The 17,893-nt window shown below is 44.6% G+C and overlaps 1 protein-coding gene across 2 annotated transcripts in view; it reads left to right on the forward strand.

The window, feature by feature from the left end:
• ARIH1 (ariadne RBR E3 ubiquitin protein ligase 1) overlaps positions 1–17,893 on the forward strand; it is a 2,944,219-nt gene that overhangs the window by 984,860 nt on the left and 1,941,466 nt on the right. The window lies entirely within an intron of this gene.

Raw genomic sequence — 17,893 nt, forward strand, 5'->3', positions numbered from 1 at the left:
GAAGAATCTCTCACCGAGGATACAAGCTACGATGAAGGGGAAGGGTCCCCACGGTTACCCCTTGAAGATGTCTCCTATGGAGACATCCTGGAAATGTTGAAACAGAGGGGTAATTGGAAGCCCACAAACCCTTCCTTTGTGGAATCTGTCTTCTTGCAGGCTTTTCGTGCCTGACCTTCTACTTCTTGGTTGAACCTACCTGCCAATGAATTGGTCAGACTCATCGTGCAGTGTGCTTGGAACACCCTTGATACTATAGAGCCTATCCCCTGGAGACCGGGCAAAATTCTCTTTGCACCAGAAGATCAACCCCACTGGTCGAAAGGTTTAGTTGTAGATGGTATGGTGGTGGCAGCGGCAGCCACAAAGAAGGAACTCTCAGAGGAGTGTCCTGCTGTCCATCCTCCAAACCGAGAGTCTTGAATGATGGACAGATTCGGGAAGCGGGCCTATGCTTCAATGACCTTTGCCATATGGTCATTGAATTTCTTAGCACATTTCATGTGTCTTCAAAGGGACCTGATAACTGAGCTCTCAGGGACCTTGGCAGAGGCAGTGTCTGACGAGGTACACGATAAGGCTGCCTCCCAACTTGCAGCCCTTGAATTTATATCAAACTCGTCCATGCGGCTTATTGCACAAACAGCCGAAGGGACGGCCAGGGCAACGAGTACAGGGGTTGCCATTGGGCGTCATGGCTGGATGCGGTTATGTGACTTCGCGGACCCTTTCAAGTCTTCCTTTGTCAACACTCTGGTTTATGCTACCTTGTTGTTTGGACAAAAAGTCAGACACACATTAGCCAGGTGTGAGGAGGACTGAAAAACCCTTTTTGTTGTGGGCGTGCATTTTTCCACTCCTCAACGAGCTTATTCCAGGAATCGGAGGGGTGGAAAGATGTGGTTCAGGAAGTCTCATGGGCCTTTTTGGGGCACATGTGATGAGTTTGTTTTCCTCCCGGGGCAGAGGGAGGATCTCATCAGGAAGATGCCTCCCCAGGGCAGAGGGGGCCTGCGTAATCAGGGCTCCAGAGATTCTTTCTATGGATAACTCTACCAGCACTCCTGAGCAGTGGCCCGATTGCTTATCTCTGGAAGCAGTCGGGGGGGAAGATTCTTATCTCTGGAAGCAGTCGGGGGGGGGGGGGATTCTCTGTGCACCACTTAGCCTGGCACTCAATAACATCAGATTCCTCGGTGCAGACCATAATCAGTGGTTACCACATCCCTTTCGAACTTTGTCCAAGACCACAAAGACGACTCCCCAATGTTCCACCCAATCTGAGGGATACAGCAACACTAGAAATCGAAAAGCTGCTTCAAAAAAGAGTCATCCAGACAGTCCCACCAGACCAAATAGATCCGGATTTTACTCAAGATTCTTTTTAGTGCCAAAAAAGACTGGGCTGGAGGCCAATTCTAGACCTCAGTGTTTTGAACAAGTTTGTTTGACAGACAAAATTCTGGATGGTCATGGTGTGGTTAATCCTTCCTTTTCCGGAAAAAGATGATTGGATGTGCTCTATAGATCTTCGGGATATGTATTACTGCATAAAAATGGACAAGCGCTCCAGAAGATGCCTCCACGTCCGGCTGGGGGCCAGTCATTACCAGTTTCGAACACTGCCCTTTGGTCTCACCACAGCCCCCCAGGGTGTTCACCAAATGCATGGCAGTGGTAGCAACTCACCTAAGGCTACAATGATTTCGTGTGTTTCTGTATTTAGACAACTGGCTTCTCACCACCCCCACCAGGCATCTATTGCTTCATGCCTTGGACTATGTTCTAAAGCTGGCAGAGTTCCTGGGCATTTCAATAAACAGCGAAAAGTCAAAACTATCCCCCGTACAAGACATAGAATTCATCAGAGCAACATTCAACACAAAATCCTGTGTGGCTGCTCTGTCTCTCCACAGACTGCAGAGGTTAAGGTTACAGCTTAAAGTAATACTCTCTCAAGACAAAGTCCCAGCTCGTTTAGTCTTACAACTTCTGGGGTGCATGACAGCGACAATCACCCTAGTTCCTTTGGCAAGGTACCACATAAGGCTGCTTCAGTGGCTCCTGGCATCATAGTGGTCTCTGTTAACACACCCGATGTCCTACCCAATCCGCATAACCAACCAATGCAAGCAGGACCTATATTGGTGGATGAAGCCAGAAGAAGAATTATGGAGTTGCCCCTTTTCCCCCTCCCAGCCAAAGGCCATAGTGACCACAGATGCACCCCTGATTTGGGGGGGGGGCATTATCAGGGAAAGACTGTCCAAGGCACTTGGTCCCCCTTAGAGGCCGATTTGCATATCAGCGTCCCAGAAATGAGGGAGATGCTTTTAGTGTTGCAAGCATTTCAATCTGCCCTCCCTTCGGGGACAATTGCTCTCTAGTCAGATAACATGTTGGTTTAGTACATCAACAAACAGGGGGAGCCAGATCCTACCCCTTATGTCGAGAAGCTGTAAGAGTGTGGCAATGAGCAGTCGTCACCAATCACTTTCTGTTAGCAATGCACATTCTGGGGAATTCCAGAGTGATCAAGGACAAACTGAGCAGATGCATACTCCTACCTCACAAGTTGTCTCTCAATCCCAGTGTAGTGACGAAGATCTTTTGTCGATGGGGTCAGCCTTGCTGCAACCTGTTTGCCTCTCCCATAAACCACAAATGCAGCAGCTACTTTGCCCTGTCCCCCGTCCCCCCCCGGGCGGAGTCCCCGAGAGATGCTGCCCTACACTATATGCCTCCGGGACGGCTTTGCACCATTCCCTCTAAATCTCCAATTTTTGAAGAAAGCCCAATGGTTGAGAAGCAAAGCCATCCTCCTTGCACTTTATTGGCCCTGCCAAGTCTGGTTCCCCTTTCTCTGGCCTCATCTAGTGCATTGTCCGTGATGATCCAACTCTAGACCTGTTGTCTCATCTGTAGGGACTGGTCCATTCCAACTTACAAAGTCTCAAGCTTATGGCTTGGTGCCTCCACTTCCAGTGATTGCTAGGCAGAATAATCTCTTTCTCAATATAAAATATATTTCTGGCTTCTCATAAACCATCCACCAGGTAGCTTTACCTTAGTAAATGGAACAGATTTGTGCTTTGGTCTCACGAGAAGGAATTGACCCATTTTCAGCCTCGATTAATAAGGTATTAGAATATTTATCAACCTTATTCCAGTTGAGAGCCTCAGCTTCAACTATTAGAGTTCATCTAGCTGCTTTTTCAAATTTTCATAATGGCTTCGATGACCTTTCCTTAATGTCTCATCGCCTCTGCAAAACCTTCCTACAGGGCATTTTACATTTGAAACCACCTTTTGAAGAACCCATCAAACCTTGGAATTTAACGCTAGCCTTGCAAAGTTTGGTCCGTCAGCCCCATACCTCTCAAGTGTACCTCATTACGAGGAACGTTCCTCATTTGGGGTCTTAAAAAGTTCATGTTCCTCGAAGTTCCCTCAAAGTTCCACATTGAAAGACTCTGTCACACATTCAGTGTTAGGAATTTTTTTTAAGTGAAATCTATTGTAAATATAAATTAATCCTATTAATTCATTAAAAGATCTTCTTTATAGGTGAAGGTTGAGAACTATGGTCAGCCCTTTGAGCCAACAGCCTCCTGTGATATCACTTTTTTATCCTGGAAGACCCTATTCCTGGTGCCCATCACATCAGCCAGGAGAATATCAGAATTGCAGGTTGTGTGTGTGTATAATTTTTCACAAAGCAAGAGTATCACTTAGAACTAACCCCTCTTTTCTACTCAAAGTAGTATTGGACTTGAATATTAATCAGTCCATAGACCTCTCAGTTTTCTTCCCAAACTTTTCAAATAAAGGAGAATATTATTTGCATTTGTCGGATGTACACAGACAGTTAGTTTTTTACTTGGATAGAACAAAATCGTTTAGGAAATCAGACCAATTGTTCCTGTCTTTTTCAAGTACTCAACTAGGCAAATCATTTTCCAGAGTTACTTTATCGAAATGGTTGAGAGATTTCATCACCTTTGTTTATTACCAAAATAAGCTTAACCTATCAACTAAGGTCAAGGCTTATTCTACCAGATCAGTTTCCACTTCATTAGCCTTTTATTCTAGAGCTTCTGTGGATGGCATTTACACAGCGGCCACCTGGGCTACCCCTCATTCCTTTATCACACATTACAGGGGAAGAGCATCCTTTGACTCTGTGCTGCTCAGGAACATCCATCCATAGGGCTTCCTGGGACATAAATTAGCTAGGGACTCTGTCCCATCAATCAAGAATGAATGAAGATTGACAACATCAGATAAAGAAGTTATGTTCTTAACGTAACGTTCCATCTCTGTTATCGATTCATTCTTGACATCCCTCCCTCCTACCCCCTCTCCTGGAGGTTTGGAACTAGTCCTGGTTTTATGCTGTGATACAAATGTTTTTCAGACAAAAACTGCTGTCATTAATAATGCTTTAATTTAAAGCTGTAATCTTTGTTTCTAGGTGTTTTGTTTGATTATGATAGTTGCTTACTAATATTTGAATCATTTCTATCCCAGTCTGATTGAACAACTGAACTAAGTCAGTAAAAAGTTGGTCGGATGGCTGAATGCCACTGGGAAACTTGAATGTCCACAACCCTAAAGGAACTTGCTTTCTACTCATGCAGACATCCAAATAATGTACCTCATACTGCAAAGCCTTTAACCTGAAAACAAGTTTCTCAAGTGTATAAATATTTTTCCTGCATGTGTCTGTCTTAGAGTTGTTACCAGTTATAATGTAATTATTAGAGAAAGTCTCATTAGAATTTTAAAAAAGGATTACTGACCTGATCAAGCCACATATTGGTGCTCGTTCCTGGCATAGGGGTATTATCCATATCTGGTCTCAGAATATCTCTGTTACATATAGTAAATCCAGTATCACTATTGCAGTCATAGGTCTTATCAGAATGCTGTTGTGCTAAGCCGTAACCATTGCCCTGTCCTTTAAACAGTTCAAGGATCCCACATACTCTGGCAGCAGCTGCAGTTAGTTGCTGAGTCAGGAAAATTAAATCTTCTGGTATAGGGTGTGTTGTTAAATCCAAAATTGTTTTTTGTGTTGATGCTTCACCTGAATGCCTCGCCATAATGTTTAGAAAACTTGCAGAGAAACACCAAAATGTGAAACATTAAATCCTTAAGGGAGTTAAAACTAAAAAACAAAAGTGCCGTGCTGTGCTGAATCACCAATAAATTCACTGGAACAACAGTTGAATCCAGGATGTTCTTCGTGTTTCACTGTTGCAGTCATTACATTTGGGTTATCTGCTTGCAGTAGCCCTCAGTCGGCCTGATTATCAAAGTCTTGGGTCCTGCGTCGGTTGCTGTATCACCTTCCATGACGTCAGGTAGTCAGGGGTATAAAGCATGCAAGTGGTGCCATTGCATCAGTCTTTTTTGCCGTGCGTTGCCTGAAGCAGAAGCAGTTCGCAAGTGCCGGTCGGCCGACTCCTGAAATTTTCTTTTTCGAGTTTCAGAACCAAAGTCTTCAACTAAAGCTAAGTACCCCATTGGGGAAACTTTTTTTCTTGCTCTAAACCGATGTCAGTAAAAGTCAATAATTGTATTTCTGGTGGAATGCAAATTCATCATAAAGATTTTCATTCGTACTGTATTCCTTGCCTAGGCCCAGACCACGATGTACCTCGCTGTTGGTTTTGTGCCTTATTTAAACCACGAAGTATTCATCATCGGTACATTTTCGCTTTTAAATATTTTGGTACTCCGTTCAGTTATCCAGGTATGTCTTCGGTAAGCCACCCGTCTACCGACATTCCAAAAAAAGCCGCAAAGATAAAGACAGAGACAGGCCGCCTAGGTCCAAAGCTGCCGACGACACTTCTAAAATAGTGGCCAGTTCGCTGGTAGTCATTGAGGCGCTTTCGCAGCCCCTGATACCTGCTACTTTGGATTCACAGGCCTGTACTGAGACCCATTCGGAATCCAGTATGCCGCGAGATGCTTCAACTGTGGAACCTGCAGATGTCTCTACCTTGGATGGGTCCAGAGCCGCTGTGCAGGTACCGGCTTCTGAGGGTGTATTCAGGCCGACTGACTTGCATATTAAACAGTCACCATCTTCTAGGCCTAAAATTCGAACCATGCCTAGGAAACCGATGTCCAGACTGCATGGTCAGGCCTCTATGCCTAAAAAACAAATAAGAATGGCTGAAGACCTTATTACTTTAATCAGGGGAAGCCAGCCTTCCCCCTGTAAGAGACCTAGGACTGAATTTGCTTATGATACTTTTGACCAGGATTCTGAAATTTCTGTCTCCTCTGATGACCAGGATTTACCCTTATCTACCTATGAGGATTCTGATGCAGAGGACTCTATTCCCAACGTTTCTCCCCCAGAGGATTTTTCTTTTGGTGAAACCTTGCATACTCTTAGGGAGCATTTTCACTGGGAAAGCCAGGATTACTCTGATTCTAAAAAGAGGCTTAGAGATGTCTTACTCCCACCCCAACACAGGCCTTTAGCTATCTCTCCTGTTCTGAACATTGTTGACTATGCCTTTTCAGAATCTAGCTTGGGCCCTGACTCTTAACCTCCTGCTCCCAGAAAGCCTAACAGATATTACAGGGTTCCTGATTCTCACAAGTTCCTTTTTAAAAATCCTACTGCGGACTCTCAGACCATTTCACAGGGACCCAAGGGCATTAAGGCTACTACTGTCAAAAATCCTACCCCATCTGATGGAGATTCCAGGGCCCTGGATAGATTGGGTAAGAAGGTATACACTTCTGCAACCTTGGCCATCAGGGCCTTTAATTGCCAGTTTCATATGTTAAAAGTATCAGCAGCATATTATTGGATTGCTTAAAACAGAAAATGATGTTAATTCCTGATTGTGCTGTAAATAAGGATTTACAGGATTTAATGCATTCTGCTGAACAGGTTGGAAAACATACTTTGCAAAATGGCTTTGATTCTCCAGAGGCATCTTGCAAATTACATTCCTGGGAGCAAGCTTGAACTTAACTTCCCAGATGGCTTTCCTCACACCAGAGAAACAAATTAATTTGACAACTTACTTCAAACTAGTGAAACGCTGCTGTCTGCAAGGTAAATACTGCAAGCCTTGGGGTTCATGGCCTCGTGCATTCTACTAATTCCATATGCAAGACTGCATATGAGGAAACTACAATGGTATCTAAAAAGCCTATGGTGTCAACATTCACAGGATCTAGAAGCAATGATTCCTATCATACCTTGCCTATGGTTAGAATTCCTTTGGTGGGCAGAGGCCTACCACCAAAACAAGGGACTACCATTCACTCTACCCCCTGCCGCCCAAACCCCAACAACAGACACATCAGACTGTGCATGGGGGGCTCACCTGGCAGGGAAGTGCATTCAGGGCAAATGGAACCCAAGTCAAATGCACCTGCATATCAATCAAAAAGAAATGTTAGCTATATAGAACGCTCTGACAGCCTTCAAGGACCATGTTCTTCCAGGACAATTAATGGTAAAGACGGACAACACCACTGTTATGTGGTACATAAGCAGGGAATATCTATTTTTACCCCCTCTGCAGACTAGCCATGGCTCTGTGGTACACGGCCTTGAGCTACCAAGTGCATCTACAGGCTCAGTTCCTGCCAGGAAAACTTAATACACTGGCAGAGGAACTAAGCAGAAACTCATGGACCCACACAAGTGGAAACTGGAACCACAGACTTTCAAAATGTTGATCAACAAATGGGGGAGCCCAGGTATAGACCTGTTTGCCTCCCCCCAGAACTACCAATTGGACAAATTCTGCACAAGGGCTCCTCACAAACAAGCTTGGAAAGTGGATGCTCTGTCCTTCAGCTGGAAAAATCTGTCAGTTTATGCCTTTCCTCCTCTGCCTCTCCTCTCCAAAGTACTACTAAAGATTAAACAGGACAAACCAAGGATGATATTGATTGCACCAGACTGGCCACGCCAACACTGGTAACCCCCTCTTGGGCAGTGTGTCACAGCTGGCCCCATGGCACCTGCCTCAGACCCCTACCCTGCTGTCTCAGCAGGAGATCCTGATTCTGCACCCCCAGCTTCAAACCCTGAACCTGGCATCCTGGCTAATCACCTAATCTCTCTCCATTACCATCCCACAGTAAACAAATGTTGGATGTCATTTTGGAGGCAGTGAGGCCTAGCACTAGAAAATCTTATGCTAAAAAATGGAAAAGATTCTGTGCCTGGAACCAAACTCAAGGGATGGCCACTTTACCTCAGATTCTTCAATACTTAACTGAGATGCTTCACAAGGGCCTTTCTTTTTCCTCCATCATTATTCACGCCTCAGCCATTTCAGCTCATTACAACACAGCACCACCCCTTTTTTCTCATCCACTGCTCAAGCAGTTCCTCAGAAGGGCCAAAAACTTAAGACCATCCAGGAGAGCCCCAACTCCAGCCTGGGACCTTAACTTTGTATTGGAAAAACTCACTCTTCCTCCTTTTGAGCCAGCTGCAACTGCAGAGTTAAGATTCCTTTCTTGGAAATCAGCTGTCCTTTTAGCAATCACTTCAGGAAGAAGGGTATCTGAATTACAGGCCCTTATGGCAGTGGAGCCTTTCATCATCTTTCATGCGGACAGGGTGTCCCTGAGAACCAATACCTCTTTCATGCCCAAGGTGGTTTCCAGTGTGGCTCTTAATCAGTCCATTCATTTGCCAACCTTCTTTTCTAATCCACAGAACAAAGGGGAATGGATACTGCACTCCTTAGATGTGCACAGACAACTTAGATTTTACTTGGACAGGACTAAACCTCAAAGGAAATCTGAACAACTGCTGGTGGCATTTGCTGTAGGGGCAGAGGGGAAGGCTATTTCAAAGCAAACCATTTCTAAATGGATAGGCCATTGCATTCATTTCTGGTGTAAGCACCATGGAAATCCTATCCCACAGGGGATTAGACCCCATTCAACCAGGGCTGCATCTACCTCTACATCCTTTCTCAGAGGTGTCCCTACCAGTGACATCCTAGAAGCTGCTACCTGGAGTTCTGTACATACTTTCACCAAGCATTGCCGTTTGCCAATTTTCTCTAAATTCAGAGCTGGCTTTGCCACTGCAGTCTTGCAGGGCCTTATAGCCGGTCCTAATGCTATTTAAATTCCTCCTCCCATCCTTAGCTTTGGGAATCTACCCAAATGTAATGACTGCAACAGTGAAACACGAAGAACATAGTACACTTGTGTACACTTACCATAAATGTAGATGTTCGAGTGTATTTATTGTTGCAGTCCTGGTTACCCTCCCTCCAGCCCCATGACTTCTTTTGGCTATACCCCTGTTCTCCTTTGCTATACTTAAAAGCTTTTTGGTGTATTTGCTTTTTTGTTGGTGTTATAACCTTGTATTTATATATTTTATTGCTTCCCATTAAGGGGGGCACCTAACATCTAGGGCAAGAAAAACTGATGTAATGGCGTCTGCTGCATGCTTTATACCCCTGACAACCTGACGTCACGGAAGATGAGACATCAACCGACGCAGGACCCAAGACTTTGAAATGGCTGACTGAGGGCTACTGCAAGCAGATAACCCAAATGTCATGACTAAAACAGTGAATACACTCGAACATCTATATTTATGGTTAAGTGTACACAACTGTACTTTCTTGCTGGAGCCTGTCAGTCCTTTGCTTCGATTCGAAAGTAAAAACACCATAAAGACCATCATGAGAACTGCTTACTTTGTTTCTGTGCTACCCTTGACCATATGTCCTGTTCAGTTTTTCACGCCTTTGTTCCCAAGACCCTCCATAGTTGGCTTTCTTCTTTGGCCTATATTTGGAGAACAAAGATCTTAAGTTTTCAGCTAAAGACAATATGGAAGGAACTTCCCACTCCGAGGAACAGTTACCCGTGATGAAGGCCAAGAATGGACTCAGATGGACAATTCCTTGCTTACTCATCTTAGATTTCCTCACCTTCAGACTGCGGGTCAGAGAAAGAGGAATCTACTAGCCCTGACACTCCTTTCAAGGGACACAGTTTTCAGAATGATGGATTTTTTTTTTAAATGAGATTATGCCCAGGTTTCTGTGGTACAATAGTAGTAGTATGAGCTCCTGCAGTTGGACTCTGCTAGACCTTCTGCTGTTCCTGCCATTTTGGCTGCTTTGTTATATGTGTTTTCTGCTTCTTCTAAGGGTCCAGATTCCCAGCCCCCCTGCCCCCCCAAAAAACTGGCAGGTTTTATAAGGCGCCTGAAAATGTTAAATTTCTATATAGATGTCCTTCAGCTGACCCTTCTGTGGTGTCTGTGGCTTCTGACAAGTCATCTCAGTTGCTGCCTTCTACTAACTTACTTCCTTGTGGTAAAGATAACAGAACTGTGGAAAGGCTAGGTAAGAAGGTTTATACCTCTGCTACCTTAGCTTTTAGGTCCGCCAGTTGTCAGAGTCTTACATCTAGGCACATTTTGTCCCTTCTTTTCCAGGCCTGTCATGTAATTTCTGATCTCCCTGACTCTGAAGGAAGACTTCTGCTCTTTCCCTGTTAAGAACTGCTTCACAGATGGCTCGCCATTCTGTTAAGTGTAGTTATGATACAGCAGATGCTTTTTCTAGGGCTGCTGCTTTTGGTTCTGTGATGAGATGTTCCTGGCTTTGGCTTCAACCTTTGCCTGATGATATTAAGGCTATGTTGATGGATGCTCCTCTGGACAACAAACACTTGTTTGGTGAAGCTGCTGTTGATTTGTTTGTCTCTTCAGGATTAGCGCAAGGTCTTTCAGAAACGTAAGCATTCTCTTGTGCCTAAATTTCAGAGAAATTTCCCCAATAAGTCCACTTTTGTTCGTAGGCAGTCCCACTCTCTCCCCAAAGGCAGGAAGAGTAGTTAGTGATCTCCTAAAGCTACTACTTGGACTTCTGTGTCCCTGAAGTCTCCTTTAGCTGTCAAACCAGGCGCTGTCTACCTGTCCTTCTCTTCTCAGCCAGATTATTCTTTCTCTTCGTCTTTTCGTTTCTCTTCCTGTTTGGTTAAAGGTTACTCAGGACCCCTGGGTTCTGTCCATTATCCACCAAGGGTATTTCATGGTCAGGAAGTCTCTTCGCCCTTTTATGGGAGTTCCACAGCCCACTGAGAAGCAGTTGTACTTTTTTTCCCATGGGTGCTTCAGGATCTTTTCACTCTGGGAATTATTCAGGAAGTTGGAGTTTCCCAAGTGGGTAAGGGAGTTTACTCCAGAATGTTTTTGGTGCCCAGGAAAGAGGGCACTTGGAGACCTGTTCTAGACCTCTCTCATCTAAACACTTTCTGAATGTCCCATCTTTTTTTGTATGTTGCCTCTTCAGACCTTGTTCCCTCTTCTGCTTCCTCGGGCCTATATTGTTTGTCCGGACCTCAAGGATGCTCATCTTCATATCCTGATTTATCCCCCTTTCATGAAGTTTCTATGATTCTCTGTTAATTCCTGGCATTTTCACTTCTCCGCTTTGCCTTCTGGCCTTTCTACTACCCTAGGGGTATTCACCAAATGCTTTGCTCTTTGTGATTTCTTTTTTACAGGCTGAGGAGGATCCAAGTCTTTCTCTACATGGACGAAGACCTCCTGTTTCAGACATCCTCTCCAGAGACCTTGTTGCAAAACCTCCAGTTTGCTGTTTTTCAAAACTTCCTTTCTGACTCCTTCTCTGGATCATGTCTTTCTGGGGTGCAGGATCTAGTCTGTTCCTATGCTTGCATTCCTGCCTCCTCCTAATGCCCTAACTCTCATTTCTTTTTTTCACTCCCTTCTTCCTCTGGCTTCCATTTCAGCCAGGGAATTTCTGAGAACTGTGGGTTCATGGCTTCCATCATTCCTGTGCTCCCTTTTGCCAAGCTCCACATGACAAAACTTTAGTGGTTTCTAAAGTCAGTTTGGCTTTAGCATTCTCACCCCCTCAAATTTTGAATTCCTCTTCTTCCATGTCTCAAGCAGGAACTTCAGTGCTGGATTCAGCAACTGATTCTCAATCCAGGACTCCCTTTTCATCCACCCCTTCCTTCTCATCACAGATGCTTTAGACTTAGGATGGGGCTGCATTTGTCTCCGTATAGGTGCAGGGAGTCTGGTCGCCTTTTCAACAGAAGGAAGACATCAACTTCTCCCAAGAATGTCTCAAGGTGTGTACAAATCAAGTACTACAGTGATGTGGTTTGTATGCAGGTGGTGGTGGGCGGGGGGGGCGGGGGGTTCAAGGTCTTATCTTTGCCAGTTGGCTCTCCTAGTGTGAGAACTAGCTATCTAGTATCAAGTGACACTTCAGGCAGTCTACATTCCCTCCGGTTTAAACATTGTGGCAGACTGAGCAGGTCCTTAAGTCAGTCTCACCTATGGATGCTTCACAGAGATGTATTTTTGTACATTGTCCACAAGGGGGTACTCCTCAACTGGATCTTTCTGCCTCCCCTTTGAACAAACAATGCCCTCTATTTTGTGCCAGATTCCCAGGTCCTCTCATTTTGTTGGAAGTGGACGTTTTATGTCTTTTCTCCCCTTCCCCGCATTCCAAAAGTCCTGTTCAAAGTACAACAGGATGCTCCAAAATCTTGTTGGTGCTCCCTTTTGGCTGAGGCATATATTCCTCCTCTTTTGGGCAGTCATCTTATGTTACCTCACAGGGTGGACCTATTCACACAAGACGAGGGATTTTGCATCCATCCCCAACTGTCCACTCTTCAACTGACACCGTGGGTGATAAGATTTTGATTTCTCATAGACACCTTTTTTCTGAGGACATGCGTAGGGTCCTGTAGGATGCCAGGAAACCCACTACTAGGAAATCCTACTTATCCAAATGGAAGAGGGTTTTCTATTTGGCGTCTTTCTCAAACTGGATCCTTTTCTGTGGATGTTCCTTTGGTTCTGTTATTTGTGTGAATTGCTCAGTGCTGGATTGGCTTATTCTTTTAAGGCCCACTTATCAGCTGTCTGTGCCTGTCTGCCTTTATCACCTCCTTTAGTTTTAAGATTTGAAGGTAAGCAGTTCCTTAAAGGTGTCCTTTGTATTAGGCCTCCCAAGAAGCTTGTTCCTCCTTCTTGGGTTCTTAATGTTATCTTAGAAAAATTGATCCAGGCTCCTTTTGAGTCTGCATGTTCAACTTCCTAGCAACATTTCTCTTGGAAGATTGTACTTTTGTTAACCGTTAATTCTGCCAGACTAGTGTCTGAGCTTCAGGCCCTTATGGCTTGTCCTCCTCTTTTGGTGTTTCATAAGGACAAGGTGTCCCTTCGTACTAGTTCTTTTATGCCGAAGGTGGTGAATGAGTTGTCAGTCATTCTGTTCATTTGCCCACTTTTTTCCCCTTCTCTGCAATCTGCTATTGAGAAGTTGCTGCTCACATTGGATCTGCATTGACTACCTGGATTTTATTTGTCAAGATTAAGACTTTCTTTAAATCTGATCAGCTCTTTGTTTTCTTTCATCCTATGTCTTTAGGATTGGCTGTGTCCAAGCAAACTGTTTCTTCTTGGATTTCTAAAGGTTTTTCTTTTTCTTAGTCCTTTCATGGTAAGAGCCTTCCTTCTACTGTTAAGGCTCATTCTAATAGAACTGTAGCTTATTGTCTTTTTCAAAGGTTTGGATACTAAGTCAGTTTTATATTTTGTCCTCGTATATGGGTTCGGATCCGAACCCTTTGATCTGACTCGGCCCTTACTAAGCTTGTGGGCACCAAAAAGCTCTTGGATACCTCCCCTTACCCACAATGTGCCTCTCCCTGTTACCTCATATCTTGTTTGCTGCTTTGTGAAAGACGTGGTCTTGCCATTAGCTCATTGATATTTCAGGTGATATTTATAGTTTCTCATCTTTTTCTTAGGTCTTTATTCTTCTGTATAGTTAAGACTAGTGTATTTCCTACCTTTTTTATCTCTTAGGACCAGTAACTTTTTTTTTTTAATTAGGTTACCCCCCCCCCCCAAATACCCTAGTGGTATCTGCACTACTATCATTAGTAGCCCTTTCTCTTCTGTCCTCAATCTTATTTAATAAACAAATAAATAAATAAATAAAAAATCTTTCACTTTCTCTATCCTCCTTTGATTATTTTTCCCTGTGTGTTTGTGACTTTTTGGTTAAGTGCGTTTGTGTGCTCTTTGCTTCCTTTCTTTATTTTATTCACGACCAAGAAACAAGGGTGCGGGCTTCGAAAAGTGTATGTGGTGTGGTCACAAAATGCCATACAGTGACTCACACAGAATAAACTTATTCTTAGAGGTTATTAACATCTTCTTTTAATGAGACCACCTCTGGTGCTTCCCCAAAATCTGTGATAAAAACCTAGGATGGCTCAGTCAAGCCCAGCTTCTTCGGCCTCTAAATCTGCTAACTTGTTCGGGGCTTTAGCTCTGAGTGATTCACCCTCTGCTCTGAACCTCTCTGATCTGGATAGGTCAGAGCCGTTGTGCTTTTATCCGATCGCCAGCCCTTTCAGGCATATAATTTAACTGCCGAGGACTCTGTATTCCCCGGTGGACCTGGTGCCTTCAAGAGTTCCATCTCCTTTCCTAAGCCAATCAAGATCTCCTTCGCCTTTTTTTAGTTCTTTCAGAAGCCGTACAAAAGAAAACATGGAACGAATGGTACAGAAAATTTTGTGGGTGCAGGGCATTACTAAGTCCCCTTCGACTTCGACCCAAATGGTCTTAAATCTATCCAAGCCATCCATTCCCCCTTTGGTTCCTCTTCTGACTGCAGCTCAAGTCTCAGAGCACTTGGATCCAGTTCACCTGGTAACGTCTTGCTCGGATCTGAAGATTTCTTTTTCCTCAGATTAGACATTTGCTCAGCATTTCTCAGCTTTCTCGGAGTGGGAGAGCTCCCAGAGCCATAACAAGTTTAGTGAACCTAGAGTGCAGTTGATTCCCAGACTTTCTGAGCAGTCTGTGCATCCCTTGGCTTCCGCTAATGAGCTTGGTGCCGGTTTCAACACTCGGCCAGCTGTGTTTGGAGCTGGAGAGGACCTCTTCCTGCAAGCATGACTCATCTGAGATGGACTCTGTCTCTCCACTCAGGAGCAGTCAGCTTTTGGGCCTCTGGAGAGAGCCATAGCTGCCTCTGCAACTAGGAAGTCACTCCCCCCCTCCCCCTTTGATCCTCAGTCACCCCCCCACACTACTTCTGCCCAGGACATTCCCCAGGGACAGCAGGAACTTGAGTCACAGGATACACAAAGGGGTATCCCTGCTTCTTCTGATCCCTCCCCAGAGTATCCCACTGAGGAGGTCCCTCGGTAGAGGACCTGTAAGAGGAAACATGGGGACTCCACTGAGGGGTCAGCCACAGAAGGCATTGACCTAGAAGGATCCCCAAGGTCACCTCTTGAGGATGTCTCCTTTGGAGACATCTTGGAGATTTTGAAACAGAGAGGTGGCTGGCAGTCCATTAATACTTGTTTTGAGGAGTCGGTGTACCTGTCCGCTTTGGAATCCTGACAGTCTACCTCCTAGGTAACTCCGCCCACCAGTGAGTTCATAGGATTGATCTCTTGGAGGGTGTGGGTGAGCCCAGATTCTATTGAGCCAACTCCCTGTATACAAAACAAGATTATCACAGCACCAGCCGACAAAGGTTTTTTGACAAAAGTGGTTGCAGTAGATATCATGGTGGTGGCGGAAACTACTAAAAAGGAACTATCGGAATAGTGTTCCACTAAGCATCCTCCGAATAAGGATTCCAGGGCAATGGATAGATGCAGGAAGTGAGTCTTTTCTTCTGCAACCTTTATCTTGTGGTCACTGAGTTACCTTTCCGTTTTACTAATTTACAAAGGGGTCTGGAGACGTAGCTGAGGGAGTTCGGGAGAAAGTGGCTTCCCAGTTGGCAACCCTACGTTCTGTAGCCAACTTTTCCATAAGGCTCATCACTCATACAGCCAGAGGAACTAGTAGTGTGTCAGCTTCCGGTATATTGATGAGAAGGCATGCCTAGATTCACCTTTGCGAATTTGCGGGGCCTTTTAAGTCTTCATTTGTTAGCGTTTGACGGAAAGTCCCTTTTTGGTCCCAAGGTTAAAGACCTGCTATCCAGGTGTGCGAAGGAGGGTACAATGCTTTCTGCCATGGGCATACATTTTTCCGCTCCCCAGAGACCATAGCCTGAAGGTAAGAGAGGGGGTGCCAGAATGCGGTTCAAGAAATTACAGGAGTCTTACCAGGGCACACGAAGAAAAAGTTCTCCCAGAGGCAGAGGGGGGACCAATTCTTGAAGATGCCACCCATGTGGCAGAGGAGGCCTGCAGAGCCAAGGGTCTAGAGAGCCATTCTTTGAGAGACCCTTCTAGTGCTCCTAAAATGAGGCCAGATTGCCCGCCTGTGTAGGCAATCGGGGGTCGACTATCCCAGCACTGGAGAGTCTGGCTAAAAATAATCAACAATTTGAGTGCAGCGGATAATATCCAAAGGATACCCAAGTATATTCTTCCAACACCCTTCCCCCAACTGAAGAATCCCAGACGTTCCACCCGGTTAAAGGGATCAGGCAGTTATTTAAGTTCAGAAACTGCTGGACAAAAGAGGAATCCAGGAGGCCCCCCCCCCCACCAGATCAGAGAGGATTTGGAACTTGCTCAAGATTTGTTTTAGTTCCAAAGAAAACGGGACTGGAGACCAATTCTGGATCTCAGCAAATTAAGCAAATCGGTTCGACGTCACAGGTTCCAAATGGTCACAGTACAGTCCATACTTCCTTTCTTGCAACAGGATGACTGGATGTGCTTCGTAGACCTTCAGGATGTGTACTACCTCATAAAAATGGACAGGCGATTCAGAAGGTATTTATGCTTCTGGCTGGGAGCCAGTCATTTCCAGTTCAGAGCACTAACCTTTGGTCTCACCACAGCCCCTAGAGTGCTCACCAAGTGCATGGCAGTGGTAGCAGCTCACTTGACATAAGGATTCTGGGTGTTTCCCTATTTGGACGATTGGCTCATTTCCGCTCCAGCCAGGCATGTATTTATTCAGGCATGGGACACTATTATCTAAATTTGTACAGAACTAGGCATAACAGTAAGTTACAACAAGTTGGACTTGGAACCTGCTCAAACACTGGAATTTATAGGAGCAATTTTAGACACAAATCAGTTGATTGCAAAACTTCTACAACCCAGAGTATTAATGATCAGTCGCCAAACACAGAAGTTACTCCAGAACAGGAAAATAGCCACCCTTCATGTCTTGTGAGCATTAGGCTCACTGGCAAAGCTCAGGAAGAAGATAGAGAGGAGGAGCTTGAGCATCTAATCTTGAGCTTGGAAAGTGGCCCACTCAGATCCAAGGTCAGAACTGAAACCCACAGGTCAAGGAAGAATGAAAATAGACAACACAGATGGAATGTTGTGGTAAGGACATAACTTCTTAAAGGTAGAAACATTTCTGTGAAAGAAGTCCAACTTGTGACCCAGTATATTGGCATGGCTGTGGATCACTTGATACCTTGATTCATTACTGGTAGCGCTGTCTTAGAATCACTGCTGTGATATAAAACGCAAAATCATGAATTTTCTGTTTGTAATTCAAAGTATTTTAGGGCTATGACATTCAAAATGGTACAGTTCATGAATTAATGACCACAGACAGATTAGGACTGAATAAGTGGAACCCAGAAGTGTAGCTAGGGTTGATCGAAGGAATAACTACTCCAGATGCAGTGTGTTAGGTGGAGCAATTCACAGATCCATTTTTTTTTTGTTTTTCTCAGGAAAGGAGGAATGGCATATCATAGAAGGGACCTTTTTTGCTTCTCAACCTAGTGCTAAGTGGTGTTATGGTGTGGGAGTGGCACTGGGTGGCAAATGAGCCAGCTGCAACTCTGGTTTAACCAGCTAAATGATTTATTTCCCATTATCCATGTAAGGAACTGAAGTAATTTCTTAACAGAAA

The sequence above is a fragment of the Protopterus annectens genome, chromosome 7.part0, assembly GCF_019279795.1.
Source record: "Protopterus annectens isolate FY-2018-M chromosome 7.part0, PAN1.0, whole genome shotgun sequence".
NCBI lineage: Eukaryota > Metazoa > Chordata > Ceratodontiformes > Protopteridae > Protopterus > Protopterus annectens.